Source organism: Hyaena hyaena, unplaced genomic scaffold (genome assembly GCF_003009895.1).
Source record: "Hyaena hyaena isolate Hyena2069 unplaced genomic scaffold, ASM300989v1 scaffold_841, whole genome shotgun sequence".
Lineage (NCBI taxonomy): Eukaryota > Metazoa > Chordata > Mammalia > Carnivora > Hyaenidae > Hyaena > Hyaena hyaena.
The window spans coordinates 238,677-252,634 of record NW_024081474.1 but is presented as its reverse complement, the minus strand read 5'-3'; the positions used below and the strand labels follow the sequence as shown (position 1 = coordinate 252,634).

The 13,958-nt window shown below is 45.5% G+C and overlaps 1 protein-coding gene across 4 annotated transcripts in view; it reads right to left on the bottom strand.

Moving 5' to 3' along the window:
* CUNH9orf153 (chromosome unknown C9orf153 homolog) overlaps window positions 1-11,345 on the bottom strand; it is a 28,543-nt gene extending 17,198 nt beyond the window's left edge. For all 4 annotated transcript variants that reach the window (XM_039219816.1, XM_039219819.1, XM_039219817.1 and 1 more), the window contains exon 1: window positions 11,253-11,345. The gene's annotated coding sequence lies outside the window, so the exon portion shown is untranslated. The remainder of the gene's footprint in view (window positions 1-11,252) is intronic.
* Between the last annotated feature and the right edge of the window lie 2,613 nt (window positions 11,346-13,958).

Below are 13,958 nucleotides of genomic sequence, written 5' to 3'. Positions count from 1 at the left end.
ATGGAGCTAGAGTATATTATGCTAAGCAAAAGAAGTCAGAGTAAGACAAATACCATACGATTTCATTCATATGTGGAATTTAAGAAACAAAACAGATGAACATATGGGAAGGGGGAAAAGGGAAAGAGAGGGAAACAACCCTAGGAGACTCTTAGAGAATAAACTGAGTATTGACAGTGGGCAGTGGGTGGGGGATACACTAGATGGGTGATGCGTATCAAGGAGGACACTTGTTACGATGAGCACTGGGTGTTGTATGTAAGTGATGAATCATTGAATTCTACTCCTGAAACCCATATTGCAGTGTACGTTAACTAACTAGAATTTAAATGAAAATTTGAAGAAAATGAATGAATTAATAAGTTCGAAGTCTGTGTGCTATAAAGGAAGTAAAATATTACAGGGACAAGGTGGATTGGGAATGCTGGGGGGCAAAGGGGCATAGGAAGTGTGAGCCCTGACAATAAATGGGAGGCTTCCAGACAGAGACCAGCCAGGGCAAGGGCCAGATTCTTGGCTGACGGGAGGAAGACCAAGTTTCAGGAGGACTGGAACAGAGGAAGTGAGGGGAAAGGGCGGAGAGGAGGGAGGAGAGCCTTGGTGCCCTGGGGCCTTGCAGGCAGACGCGGAACTTTGGCTTTCCTCAGAGGTAACTAGGGAGCCACTGCGGGCCACGTGACAGGCTCTGACTCACATTTTTAAAGGAGCATTGTGGCTCTGTGTGGAGAAACGTGTCACTAAAATATGCTCCACAAATGTTAATGGTCATTGTACAATGATTCCCCACGTGCACAAATAAAGCCACATTGTATTTCATGTGGCAGAGAAATAGTTTTGTGTATGAAGTGGATATACGAACACAGTCATCAGATCATAGCAAATCATCCAGAAGGACACCTACCAATTTCAACAGAAGAGAGGGAATAGGAAGGGGCTGGATGGGAGATTTCCTCCCTACTGTTGATTAATACTGTACATCTTGTTCAAAGTTTTTACACAGCAAGCATGCATTTCTTTTGTAATGTCAAAACAATTCCGTTAGGACATGGCTGACTTCCTGTTTTGAGGAGAAAGAGATACACATGGGAAAGAAAGATAACCTTATGTCTTCTTGTGTCTACAGAGTTACTTGTGTGCTCAGCCACAGGATCGGCCCTTCTGAGGATACTTGGAACAGTTCTGACTCTCAAGCATATTTTTTGATATACAAAACGTCATGGAGAGTTTTCTCTCTCCCTCTTGAACCCCATACAATGACAATAAAGGACTTAGTTGTTAAAGTATAAACTTACCACTACAACCAAACACCAGAGAAAACACTGGAGAGTGGAGGTATGAAGGGGTCTTACAGAGGGAAGGTTTGTCTTTGCAAACACCCACTCTCCAACACATGTACCTCACAGGGTAAAATGTGCACAGGTGAGAGCTGGGTTGCAGGAGCCATTAGGCTTCTAAGTCCCCTGAGAATGCCCACTTGGGCCTCCTCATGGGGATATGCTTTCCTGCTGTCTGGGCTCACTAACCCTCTTAGACCCTAAACCATGCTCCAGCAGCCTGACAAGGTTGTAGAAACCACCTTCAGGGGCACCTGACTGGGGTGTTCAGTCGATTGAACATCCAACTTTGGCCCACGCCATGATTTCGGGGCTCGTGGGTTCGAGCCCCGCATTGGGCTCTGTGCTGATAGCTTAGAGCCTAGAGCCTGCTTTAGATTCTCTCTCTCTCTCTCTCTGCCCTTTCCTGCTCTTGCTCTGTCTCTCTCTCCAAAGAAAATAAACAAACAATAAAAAACAAAACAAAACAAAAAAGACCACCTCAGCAAGCTCTTCCCCTGAATCTAACATTTGAGTTCCAGGTTTGCTATCTTGGATGCGCCCAGTCTCATCTCCACATATTGTCGTTAGGCTTTGTAATAATAACCAGTCCTCACCCCATACATCTTGCATTGTGACCTCTGTATTATATCAGCATCACACTTGAACATCTCTGAAAAGCGGGGTATGTTTTACAACCAGTGGAGGCCTAGCAGTTGAAGTTGGCCCAGTGGCCATCAAGAGTATCTTCATGGCCTGTGCTTGTGTGAAACTGGACATGGCTGTCGATGTCTCTCAGTTTGATTTGTTCAGGCCAATGATGTCATTGAACACATGTTGTTCATTCACCTTAATCATATGCAGTATGGTAGCACAGGCTGTATTTAATTGAAGTTTGAAGTGTCTTGGTTTGCGCTGTTCCATATGGTGGCCACTAGCTAAGTGTGGCCATTGAGCACTTGATTTGTGACCAGTCCAAACTGAGATGCGTGATAGTAAGAAAAAAGAATCCAAATATGTCATTAAGGATTTGTATGCTGGTTATATGCTGAAAATATACTATTTACTATTTCAGATATACTGGGTTACATAAAATGGTTAAAATTATTTTTGCCTGTTTCTTTTACTTTTTTGAATGTGGCTACTAGAAAATTTAAAATCACCCAAGTGACTTACATTCTGCTCTTTTTGATGACTTTGATCTATAAAATAACACCAGTTTAGCAATGATCACAAGCAGGTACTGAATGGTATACATTCAGCATACATACATACAGCATACATACAGCAGATGTATGATAAAAATCAATGCCTAAACAGTCTAAGAGAGTTCTGTTTCTTTAATAGAGAGTAGATCATAGAAAACGTAATAGAGAAGCACGTCAGCATTTAAATGAGAATGAATAATCATGGAGTTCCATGTGCCCAAAACCTGGACTGAGAGGCAGAATGTCAGGAACAGCACTCTGCACCCCCTCACTGCCATCCTTCCCTTACACATCAAGGGAGAGCCACCTTCCTGAATTTCATGTTTAGCATTCTCTTCCATTCTGCTTTTCTTTTTTCTCCCCTCCGCCTCATTTTCTTACATATATATGTCTCCCTACAGATTTCTCCTGCAACTTGCTTCCCTCTTTTTAAAATTTAAATGCAGCAAAATATACATAACATAAAATTTACCATCACAAATATTTTTTTAAGTTTATTTATTTTGAGGATGAGGGAGGGGCAGAGAGAGGGAGAGAGAGAATCCCAAGCATGCTCCGAGCTGTCAGCTCAGTGCCTGATGTGGTGCTCCATCTCACAAACCATAACCATTTCATGACCTGAGCTGAAATCAAGAGTCAAATGCTTAACCGACTGAGCCACTCAGGCACCCTGAGTGATAGTGTTCTGTTTTTAACTTGGTGCTAAGTACATCCTGGTTCCTTTTACTTTTATTTCTTTTATTATTTTTAAATTTTTATTTATTTTTGAGAGACAGAGTGTGAGCGGGGGAGGGGCAGGGAGAGAGGGAGACACAGAATCCAAAGCAGGCTCCAGGCTCCGAGTTGTCAGCACACAGCCTGACATGGGGCTCGAACTCACAAACTGTGAGATCATGACCTGAGCCGAAGTCTGATACTTAATTGACTGAGCCACCCAGGCACCACCCCCTTTACTTTTATTTTTTAAACAATACACATACATATCCATTGCAGAGCCTGCTTAGAATTCTCTCTCCCTCTCTCTGCCCTTCCCCTCCTCTGCCACTCAAAATAAATAAATAAACTTTAAACAAATTCAAAGGGGCACCTGGGTGGCTCAGTAGGTTAAGCATCCGAGTCTTGGTTTCACTTTAGGTCATGATCTCACAGTTCATGATCTTGAACCCTGCGTTGGGCTTAGCACTGACAGTGCAGAGCCTACTTGTGATTCTTTCTCTCTCCCTCTCTCTGCCCTACCCCCACTTGCACACTCTGTCTCTCTCAAAATAAATAAATAAACTTTTTAAAAATATAAAAAATAAGTTTAAAAAGGGTTGCCTGGGTGGCTCAGTCAGTTAAGCATCTAACTCCTAATTTCAGCTCAAGTCATGATCTCACAGTTCATGAGTTTGAGCCCCTTGTGAGGCTCTATGCTAATAGTGCAGTCTGCTTGGGATTCTTTCTCTCCCTCTCTCTCCACCCCTCCCCTGCTCACGCTGTCTCTCAAAATACATAAACATTTTTTTTTTAATTTCAAAAAGCAGAAACAACAGAACACTCCCAGAACCTTGGAAACCTCTGGATGGACTGCTCCAAAATGGATCCCCTTCCTCCAACCTCAGGTAACCATCTGAGTTTGGAGAACTCAGTTTCAGTTCTGCGGACATCATTCTCTTGTTTTTCTCTTTAGTGTCAGCAGAGTCATGTATCTATGACAGAAAATGACTTCCTTTTTGTGGAAGGGCAGCTGAGAGAGAAAATGCTGCTGACCTAGTCAGGTGCAGGCTCCACTGGAAAACGACATGTATAGACGCCTGGGGGCTGGTCTGACCTCTGCTTCCCTGGGGGTTTCAAGCATCTCTTTGTGGGGAGCCAAAGGTGACATTGTGATTGAGTCCTGGCTAACACGGAGCTGACCCCGGTTGAGGCGTCTGGTAGGACCACGGCGTGGGCCAGAGCAGACAGCAAGAAAAACTTTGGGCAGAGCAGGGTAGGAGGCTGCTTCATGTTTTCTATTTCCTATAGTTTCGGTTCACAATGGCCAACTTCCCAATCTCAGGATGGGGTGAGCACAGAACCTCCCCCTGGGGTGCAGTAAAGACCCGCTGTTCACCTTTTCTCTGTGTTTTGTTTTTTTTTAATCCAGCTGTCTTTTTCATCTACTTTTTGAGCACTTTCTTCTCCTTTATCTTCTAACCCTTCTGTTTTGTGACCATGCACTTGGTTGTTTTTTTGTTTTTTTTTTTAAGAGACAGAGGGGGCACCAGTGAATGAGGTGGGGAGAGAGAGAAAGAGAGAGAGAGAGAGAGAGAGAAGTAGGGCCCGTGTTTACCCAAAGCCCAACTTGTACTCACCCTGTGCAGGACTCAAACCCATGAACCGTGATATCATGCCCTGAGCCCAAGCCAGATGCTTAAGGACTGAGCCACGCAGGCACCCGACTGGGCACTTGGTTTGTAAGAGCTGCTTTTGTTCTGAGTGTCCCCCTTCCTTGTCCCTCTTTCTTGCTTCATGATGCAGCAGGTCATCCCTCTGAAAACACTACATTTAGTCTTTTGCAGTTGTCTTCTCTCAACATGGTCTCTCTGTCTCTCTCTCTCTCCTGTTTTGGCCCCTAACTTCCATGAAAGGGGCCATCCTCAGATGTCTGGTGAGCTGTGGCTGTCTACTCACCGATACAAATGAGGTGCTAAAAAGCTGGCAGGAAACTCTACTGGCGCTGATGGGGCCTGTAGGCTTTGGGTAGCCCGTCTGGGGGAGGATCCCCTAATGTGATCATCTTTGGGCCTTTTCTGGGCTGGTAAGATTCCACCGTCCCTGGTCTGGAGGGTGCTAAGTATCTCACTGTGACAGGATAAATCAGAGCTGCAGAGTTGGAGGAAGGCGGGGCTGGAGAGGGATCCGCTATCAGGCACCTACTATACGTATGTTCACATAATCCCTTGATTTGTTTGGGTTTCTGTTCCTTGTCTTACGTGTGATACTTGCACCCCCTGCTGGGCCTGGCCCCTCCCAAGTCTGTAGCCCCTGGATTAGCCTCTCCAGAGAGAAGTCCGTTAGGTTACAGGCAGAGGCGTGAAGTGAGGGAGGGCCTCTGAGGGTCCAGCTTCTCAGTAACGGTCCTCTTGGCCCAGCTTCCTCACTGCCCTTAGTTCAAGGTGTCGCCTGCAGTCGCATTCTGAGAATTCTGAAGCCGAAGAGGGCCGTCGGTTCTTAGCGCTCCCAACCATTAGTAACTCCTCCTCCACTGACCTTCCAGCTTCCACAAGTGTGTCTGATGTTAGCATCTCTCCAAATCTCATCTTGGTGTTACGTCTTTTTAAAAAACATCCCAGTGTTGTGGTTTTGTTCCGATGTCGAGGCATGGAATTACTTGGAGCTTTCAGTCCATCATCTTAACGTACACTCAGTGGTCTCGCCCTGTCCCCATTTCTTTACAGGGCAGGTGGACATGCAGCAGCCACAACTTGTGTGTGGCGTTCACAGTATCTGTCCCTACGGCTTCACAACCAAGAGGAAGCTTCCTGGGAGTGAGTCCCCCACAGCTCACCAGACATCTGGGGTTGGGGAGCAGGCAGTTAGAGACATGCCCTTCATTTCTGAAGCAACAGCCCTCCTCCACTGCTCCCTCCACCGAGGTAGGACACCTGGGCATCTGTTTCTGCCTACAACCCGCCTCCCCAATGGCTTTTCACTGCATGTTCAGTAACACAGAGCAAAGCATCACTGTGCTTTCTTCCTCATGTTTATGTACAACATACACATCAACAGCTCACAGCTGTAACTGGAAATGCTTGTGTCATATTGCATATTATTAATAGTTGTACAACAAGGCCTTTGATGGGGCACCGGCTGGCTCAGTTGGGAGAGTGTGCGACTCTTGCTCTCAGGGTCATGAGTTCGAGCCCCAGGTTGGGTGTAGATTACTTTAATTAATTAATGAATTAACTCTAAAAAATGAAATAAAAATTCTCTTAAAAAATAAGATCTTCTTGTGGTTCGTGGGTTTGGGCCCCATGTCAGGCTCTGTATTGACAGCTCAGAGCCTGTAGCCTTGTTGTGGATTCCTGTGTCTCCCTCTCTCTCTGCCCCTCCCCTGCTCATGTTCTCTCTCTCTCTCAAAAATAAATAAACATTAAAAACCATTTTTAAAAAACTGAAAAAAGAGATCTTTGATGAAACTATTTGGCCACTAGCTCATTTTGTTTCTTGTAGAACGTAACATATGTGATTTAACTCTGTAGACAGCTTTACGAGATTCTTAAAGCAACATGACATGTACCTATTTTTGCTTCAATAAGTAAAATTTTTAAATAACAGGTTGGCCATTTTTGTCTTTACTCTGTGTTCAGCAATACATCATTTTGTCCTGGAAAGCAATTTTTTGTACTTCTGGAAAAGTACCACTGTTTATTGGTGAGTAACTCAAAAGCTTCAGTGGAACCCTCTGACCAGGTTTTGTAACTTTGCTGAGGAAGGCCTGGGCACTCAGAAGCTCCAATCTAGTTAAATTCAGCTTTCAGATATTCATTGTGGCCCCTCCTATTAAGTTTTTAAGTAAGCGCTACATCCAATGTGAGGTTCAAACTCACGACCCTGAGACCCAGAGTCTCATCTCCTACTGTTTCAATTTTCAACTTCTTTGTGAAAGAGCACGCCTGGATATTTGCTTGACCAATAAATCCTGACATTCTGTATTATTCTGGAGTGACAGTTACTTTGGGTATTCATAAGATTTTTCTGATTTGTAGGATATATAATACTTCAATATCTTGCATCACTATTTTGTGCTTTAGTGAACACTTTTGGGCCACTAATCCTCTTGAAAAATGAAATTGAGTCAAATATAACCCAATAGCGATAATAAAGATTCCAAATTTGATACCAGCCAGTGGTATGAAAAATACATTAACCACAATGAACTTTGTCAACTGAATGTTACTTAAGATAATCTGATGCTGTCTTTATGAGAAATGCCCAATATTTTTTTTAAGTTTATTTATTTTGAGAGAGAGAGAGCAGGGGAGGAGCAGAGATAGAGGGAGAGAGAAAATCCCAAACAGACTTTGCACCAAGCCTGATGCCGGGATGGAATCCACAAACTGCCAGATCATGACCTGAGCTGAAATCAAGAGTCAGACACTCCAGGATGTGAGGGCGATCTGGCTGCGACATCTGTCACCCCATTGATCGCCAGGGTTGATTCGGCTGATCTGGCTGGCTAGGCGGGTGTCCCCTTCCTCCCTCACCGCTCCATGTGCGTCCCTCCCGAAGCTGCGCGCTCGGTCGAAGAGGACGACCTTCCCCGCTAGAGGAGGACCGTTCCTCGGTCAAGAGTATACGAGTAGCTGCGCTCCCCTGCTAGAACCTCCAAACAAGCTCTCAAGAGTCAGACACTCCACTGACTGAGCCACCCAGGTACCCCAAATGCTCAACATTTAAATATGGAATGGTTGTAGAGAACAAAATAGGGTTTCTGTGAAGTCACTACAATCTTACATCTCCAAGAAGTTTGACTACTATCGTGTTGTTGCTTTTTCCTCTGAACCCCCCAGATGCCTGTGGCCCACTGGAGAGATTAGGGGTTCCATGCTTTGGGAATGCTGGTCTAAGTGAGAAGAGGACCCCTTTGGGAAGCTGGTGAGAGGCCACAGAGAACTGAAGATTTGTCCAGGCTTTCTTAGCTTTGCCTACTTTCTCACCAAAATGCCTAGTGGGCTTTTCCCGGCTGATTTTCCTAAATTCCTCAGCCTGGGACTGGGCTGCCTATGGGATCCACTGGCATCGCATAGTGGCTGGAGCAGATTAGGAACAATCGCTACATGCCACCTGCTCAGGTTTTCAGATGAATTGCATAGAATGACGATTGATTTAGGAGCTATAAAGTGCTATTAGTGACTTTAACGCAATCAGAATTGGAAACACGGATCCTTCAGATTGAGCATGTCAGAGAGAGGAAAAGTCTGTGGCTCTGAGCAAGAGCAGATCAGTGGCATGGCTTTGGTGACCAGCACATGGTGTACTGGTGGAGTAGGGCGAGAACAATGCCTCAGGCCCTGCACACACTGTGGAAGGCTGCACACACCACCCTGAGGCTGCTGAAGTGCGGGGAGAGCTTATCTGTTTTGAGCAGAGACCGGACACAAAGGCCAGAATGCTTGCTGAGGTGTGGATTGTTGAGTTTGAGCCCCACGTTGGGAGTATTTAAGTGTATTTATGCTTACTTTAAAAAATGACCTTTATTACTGAAATTCAGGTAGGAAAAAATGAATGAAACTCAATTCTCCCTTTGAAGAATTGCTTTCAAAATGCAATTTTAGAAAACCTGAGTTTTTTTAGGAATGTAAAACAATTGTATTATTTTGCTAATAAAACATGTCTATTGAATCACTATTGTGCACCTGAAATTAATATAACACTGTATGTTAGCTATTTTGGAATTAAACATTTTTTAAATGTTCTTTAGGGGAGCCTGGGTGGCTCAGTAGGTTAAGCGTCCGACTTTGGCTCAGGTCATGATCTTGCGGTTTGTGGGTTTGAGCCCCGCATTGGGTTCTGTGTTGGCAGCTCAGGGCCTGGAGCCTGTTTCAGATTCTGTGACTCCCTCTCTTTCTGCCCCTCCCTTGCTAGTACTCTGTCTCTCTCTGTCTCAAAAATAAATAAACTATAAAGAAAAATTGTTTTAAATGTTCTTTAAAAAAAGACTTCTAAATAATTGATAGACTTTTTTTTTAAGAGCAGTTTCAGATTTACAGAAAATTGTTTGGAAAGGAGAGCATTTCTCACCATTATAGACAATTCCTCCTATTAACATCTTTCATTAGTGTGATGCATTATTTGTAACTGATGAACCAATATTGTTATTAACATAAGTCTTTAGTTTATACTGGGGTTGACTTTGTATTGTATGTCCAATGGGTGTTGATCAACATATGACATGTATCCACCATTACACACCATACCATCATACAGAACAGTTTCAGTGCCCTAGAAATCCTCTGTTCAACTTCTTATTTTCTGTAAGCCACACTGGGTCATACTCCCTAAAAAAGAATTCTGATCCAGACTTGCTCTCTCAAAACCCTCAGTGGCTCTGCCCTGGCCCACATCGCACAAGACATCAGCCTAGTGCTCAGGTCTTCTCAGCCCAGACACAAACCACTTCCCACTCCTGCAAGGCCAGCTCCCGGGAGCACATCATGTGTCCTCCATGATACAAGACATTATTATAGCAAGGGTTCCATAGACACTTAGCAATGAAACAGCTGGAGCCTTGTGGTTGCCTATGGAAGGCAAGCCTAAAGCAAAGTGTTAAGACAGTCCCACATGGTAAGAGGGGGGTTCCATGGTGCACTCTCCCAGCAGACCAGCTCCCGTCCTCCCTGAGTGCATTAGAATGGATGTGGTACTGAGCATCTTGTGGTGATGTCATGGTCTGCTGTGGCATAAGCTCTCAGGGAAGGGGGTTTGGGGGCAGCTCAGGTGCCTCAGGAATGGCCAGTGGAGGATGCCAGTACTTTAGAAATGGGAATCAGTACCTGGTGTAGCCACCAGGGAAGATCTCTGCTTGTTTCCGGTTTGCCTGGTGAGGGTGTAGCACTTGACCTATAGGATGGAATCCCAAAAGGAAGGAGCCAGACTCCCAAAGATAGAAAGCAAAGAAGAGGGACACCGCTCTGCTCAGTAATCTTGAGGAGGCAAACGGTTCCTTGAGGGTCCCTGGGGGCCACACCCATCTCTGCACCTACAGCCATTTCTACTCTACTGCCTTTGATACCAAAGAGCTGTGCCTTGGCAGTGGGGCTCACCTCCCCACCTCTCCTCAAGGAAGCAGGGTCCTAGGCTGGTCTGGAAGCACTGGCTGAGTCACCAGCCTTGGCTTTGTCTGTCGTCCACAATGCCGGTGTACTTGTGAGTGCCCCTAGCACCCTTGAACTGGGTACATACCCATGAGATGTAAGGCAGCATGTATAGGTTGGAAGGAAGGCCCCAGATTGGAGCTGCTAGGGTAGATGGTAAGATGGGTTGGGACAGTACAACTCCACTCAAAGAGATTGCCATGGGCTGATGCTTACTGTTCGGTGGATAGTCTCCAGGGAAGGGTACCTGCTCAGGACCATCATTGGTTGGACAGACAGTGGCCACCTCAGTGGTGGCCTTGAGGACTGACAGACCTGCTTGGGCAGGGGAGGATATAACACTGGCAGCTTTGGATGGAAGCCAGTTTGAGGAGTTCATGCATTTCCACCATTCAGTTTGGGCCCATGAGAGACAGCTTGTCAACAAATGCTGGTTCCGGAAAAAGGAGAGGAAGCTCACTACCATTTTTTAACCTCTCCTTTCAGATTGTCCTCTCTACCGAGGCTGTAACACTCTCAGGGCTGGATTGGGGGACAGGGAGGAGGGGTTATAGGCATAGTGAGAACAGAGTCAAGTCAGGGTTAGGAGTTGGTGGGAACACGGTGGGGAAGGAAGGCACAGAAATCCAGGAAAAGGGCATGGCTGCTAAGTGAAGGCCTAAAGGAAGAGAGGGACTGTTGAGGCTCAGTCACAAACTGCTGGAAGGTCACTTTCCCAGTTCTGATTTGTCAACATGAAGCCAGCTTCACCTCATCTCTCAGCTGTAGCTTCTGCTTTCTCTCTCCCTACCACCCACTTCACCCTGCATCTCCTGGCCATGCCCAGGCTAGCTTAATGTTCACCTCTCTGTTCTCTCCTTATGCCCTAGGAGTAGGTCAATCACAGCACTTACCACTTGCTTTACAATTATGTTTATGTGGCCATCTTGGTTACAAATCCTCAGGTCTGGGGGCAGATCTGGGTCTCATTCATCTGGTAGCTCCATGGGGCTGGCATCTGCTAATGCTTAGTAAGTGTTGGTGAAGGAGTAACTAACTGTCCATTGTGACATATGGATATCTTCAAGGTCACATAAACAGCTGCATGACACCAATGCCCAGGGGATTATTTTCCTCCAGGAGGGTGATAGGTGGAAGGTGGAGTATGGAAAGACATTTTATTTTATTTATTTATTTATTTATTTATTTATTTATTTATGTTTTATTTATTTCTGAGAGAGAGAGAGACAGCATGAACAGGGGAGGGTCAGAGAGAGAGAGGGAGAATCAGAATCCGAAACAGGCTCTAGGCTCTGAGCTTGCTGTCAGCACAGAGCCCGACGCAGGGCTGGAATCCACGAACCGTGAGATCATGACCTGAGCCGAAGTCAGACGCTTAACTGACTGAGCCACCCAGGCGCCCCAAGACATTTTATGTTAAACAGTGAACAGTTTTCATTAAACATTAAAACTGAACAAGCTGAATTGTGTTTTCTAATTGGTCAAGTTTTTCCTTCTATAAATACGGACAAGATGCAAAAGAGAAATTGAGGCAGTTAATAGGAGACAGCTTCCTATATCTGCCCACATGGCGTGGCTGGAAGTGGATCCGGGTTGCGTTAGAGAGGAAGGAAGGAGTTAAGAGATCTGTTGTGGCACCAAATGATTTCGCTGGACTTCGTTCCTGACAAGAGCTACATATTTAAAGTCCTGTATATTTAACTTCCTTTGTTATACCTGATGTTTCTGCCAAGTCCTCATGACGAATCTCGTCTGCGTCAGTCTAGTGCATGATCTTTTCATGCTTTTCTTAAACTGCCCTCAATTGTTCATAAATAACCATCAGCAGACACATTGTCAAAGGACAGTCACAGCTGACAAACTAGACTCCATCGGTGGTGGGTTAAAGAGCAACAGTGATGACTGTTACGTCTCCGGCTAATGAAGATCAAAAACTTTACCTCCTGACCAGACACAAAAGGACAAGTGCTGTAGGATTCCATTGCTCTGAGGTGCCTGGAGAAAACAGAGACAGGAAGTAGGCTGGTGGTTTCCAGGGACCGGAGTGGCGAGGAATGCATAGTTGGTGTGTTATAGAGACAGAGTTTAGTTTGGGAAGATGAGAAAGTTCTAGAGATGGATGGTGGTGACGGCTGTGCAACAAGGTGAAGGTTCTTATGGCCGCTGAACTGCCCACTTAAAAGTAGTGTAAGCGGTAAATTTTGTCCTGTTTCTGAGGACATTTTCTGAGAAAGGCAATGCCCTGTGCCACCTTACATAGCTGTTTAGAGTAAAGAAGGGCCACGCAAGGTGACCCCTTTCTTGTGGGTCTCCCCAGGACATCAAACCTGGCCTATTTGAGGACTCTGGTTCCAGAGCATTAGGATCAAAATGACTCATGGACTGTCCAAGTCTCCTGGTTGTGCGGGGAAAGCAGTGGGGACTGAGCTGTGGACCCCGCTACTGAATGGAAACGGGGCTGGACATCGACAGTTTTAGGATTTCACAACAATGAGAGGAACCAGACAGTTGTTATAGAAACCGGTGGGTAAGCTGTCCTGTCCTCTCAGGGTGGCCACGTGGCTCTCTCATGCTGATCAGAGACCCTGACCACCACAGTGGGTGGTAAAAACAAATATGGGCGCTGATTATCACTTAGATCAAACAGATACCCCTAGAGACATTTTAAAACCTTGCTACTCAAAGGTGGTCTACAAAGCAACAGCATGGGCTTTACCTGAACCTTGGCTCAACGTGCAGAAGCCCAGGCCCCTAGACCTTGGGGATTAGATCTACAGATCAACAAGATCCCCATTTATTTACACTCTGAAGCATGAGGACTGCTTGAAGGTCTGGACTTCACAGAGAATAAACATGTACTTTAAAGTTTATTTTAGTTTTTTAATTAATCTCTACACCCAGCGTGGAGGCTTGAACTCACGACCAAGATCAAGACTTGTGTGCTCTTCTGACGGCCAGCCAGGCACCCCTAACGTGTACTTTGTAGTGAAGAGCTGGGAATTACTTGTTCATGGAAGTAAATCCGTGGTGCAATCCACTAGGGCAACCAAAGAAACGGAGGAGGGGGGTATGCAAGGGGGCCATCACTGGTGCAGAGTCCTCACCTCAAGGAAGGCAACAGACTTCCCACATTCCACTGGGACTTACCCCTGGAACAGGCTCCACATCACAAAGGAGGAAGAGAGTGGTTGGGCTGCCAGCCTGGCTTTCCTGCTGAGGTAACCCCCCACCCTCCAGTCCAGGGGGGTTCAGTTCATCAGGTAAGGCACATCTCTCTACATGGGAATTCTCTTTATAGCTAATCAGCTACAAAGAGAATAGAATTTCTCTGAATGGTATCAGTAGCTCTTTTCAAACAAGCGGTGGTGGTCATGTAAAGAAATACAGTAAACCTCCCCCAGATTTTAATATGGGCAGTAACTCCCTAATTGTATGAAAATGCTCCCTTCCCTGAACTCTTGCTCTGACTGATAACCGCGGGTAAAAGGGACAAGAACCACTAAGCACTGAGTGTCAGCTCTAAGCTGGATACTGTTTACACGCAGTTGGCTCATCAAATCTCCCTCAATTCTGAGACTGTTCTACAGATGGGGCAACAG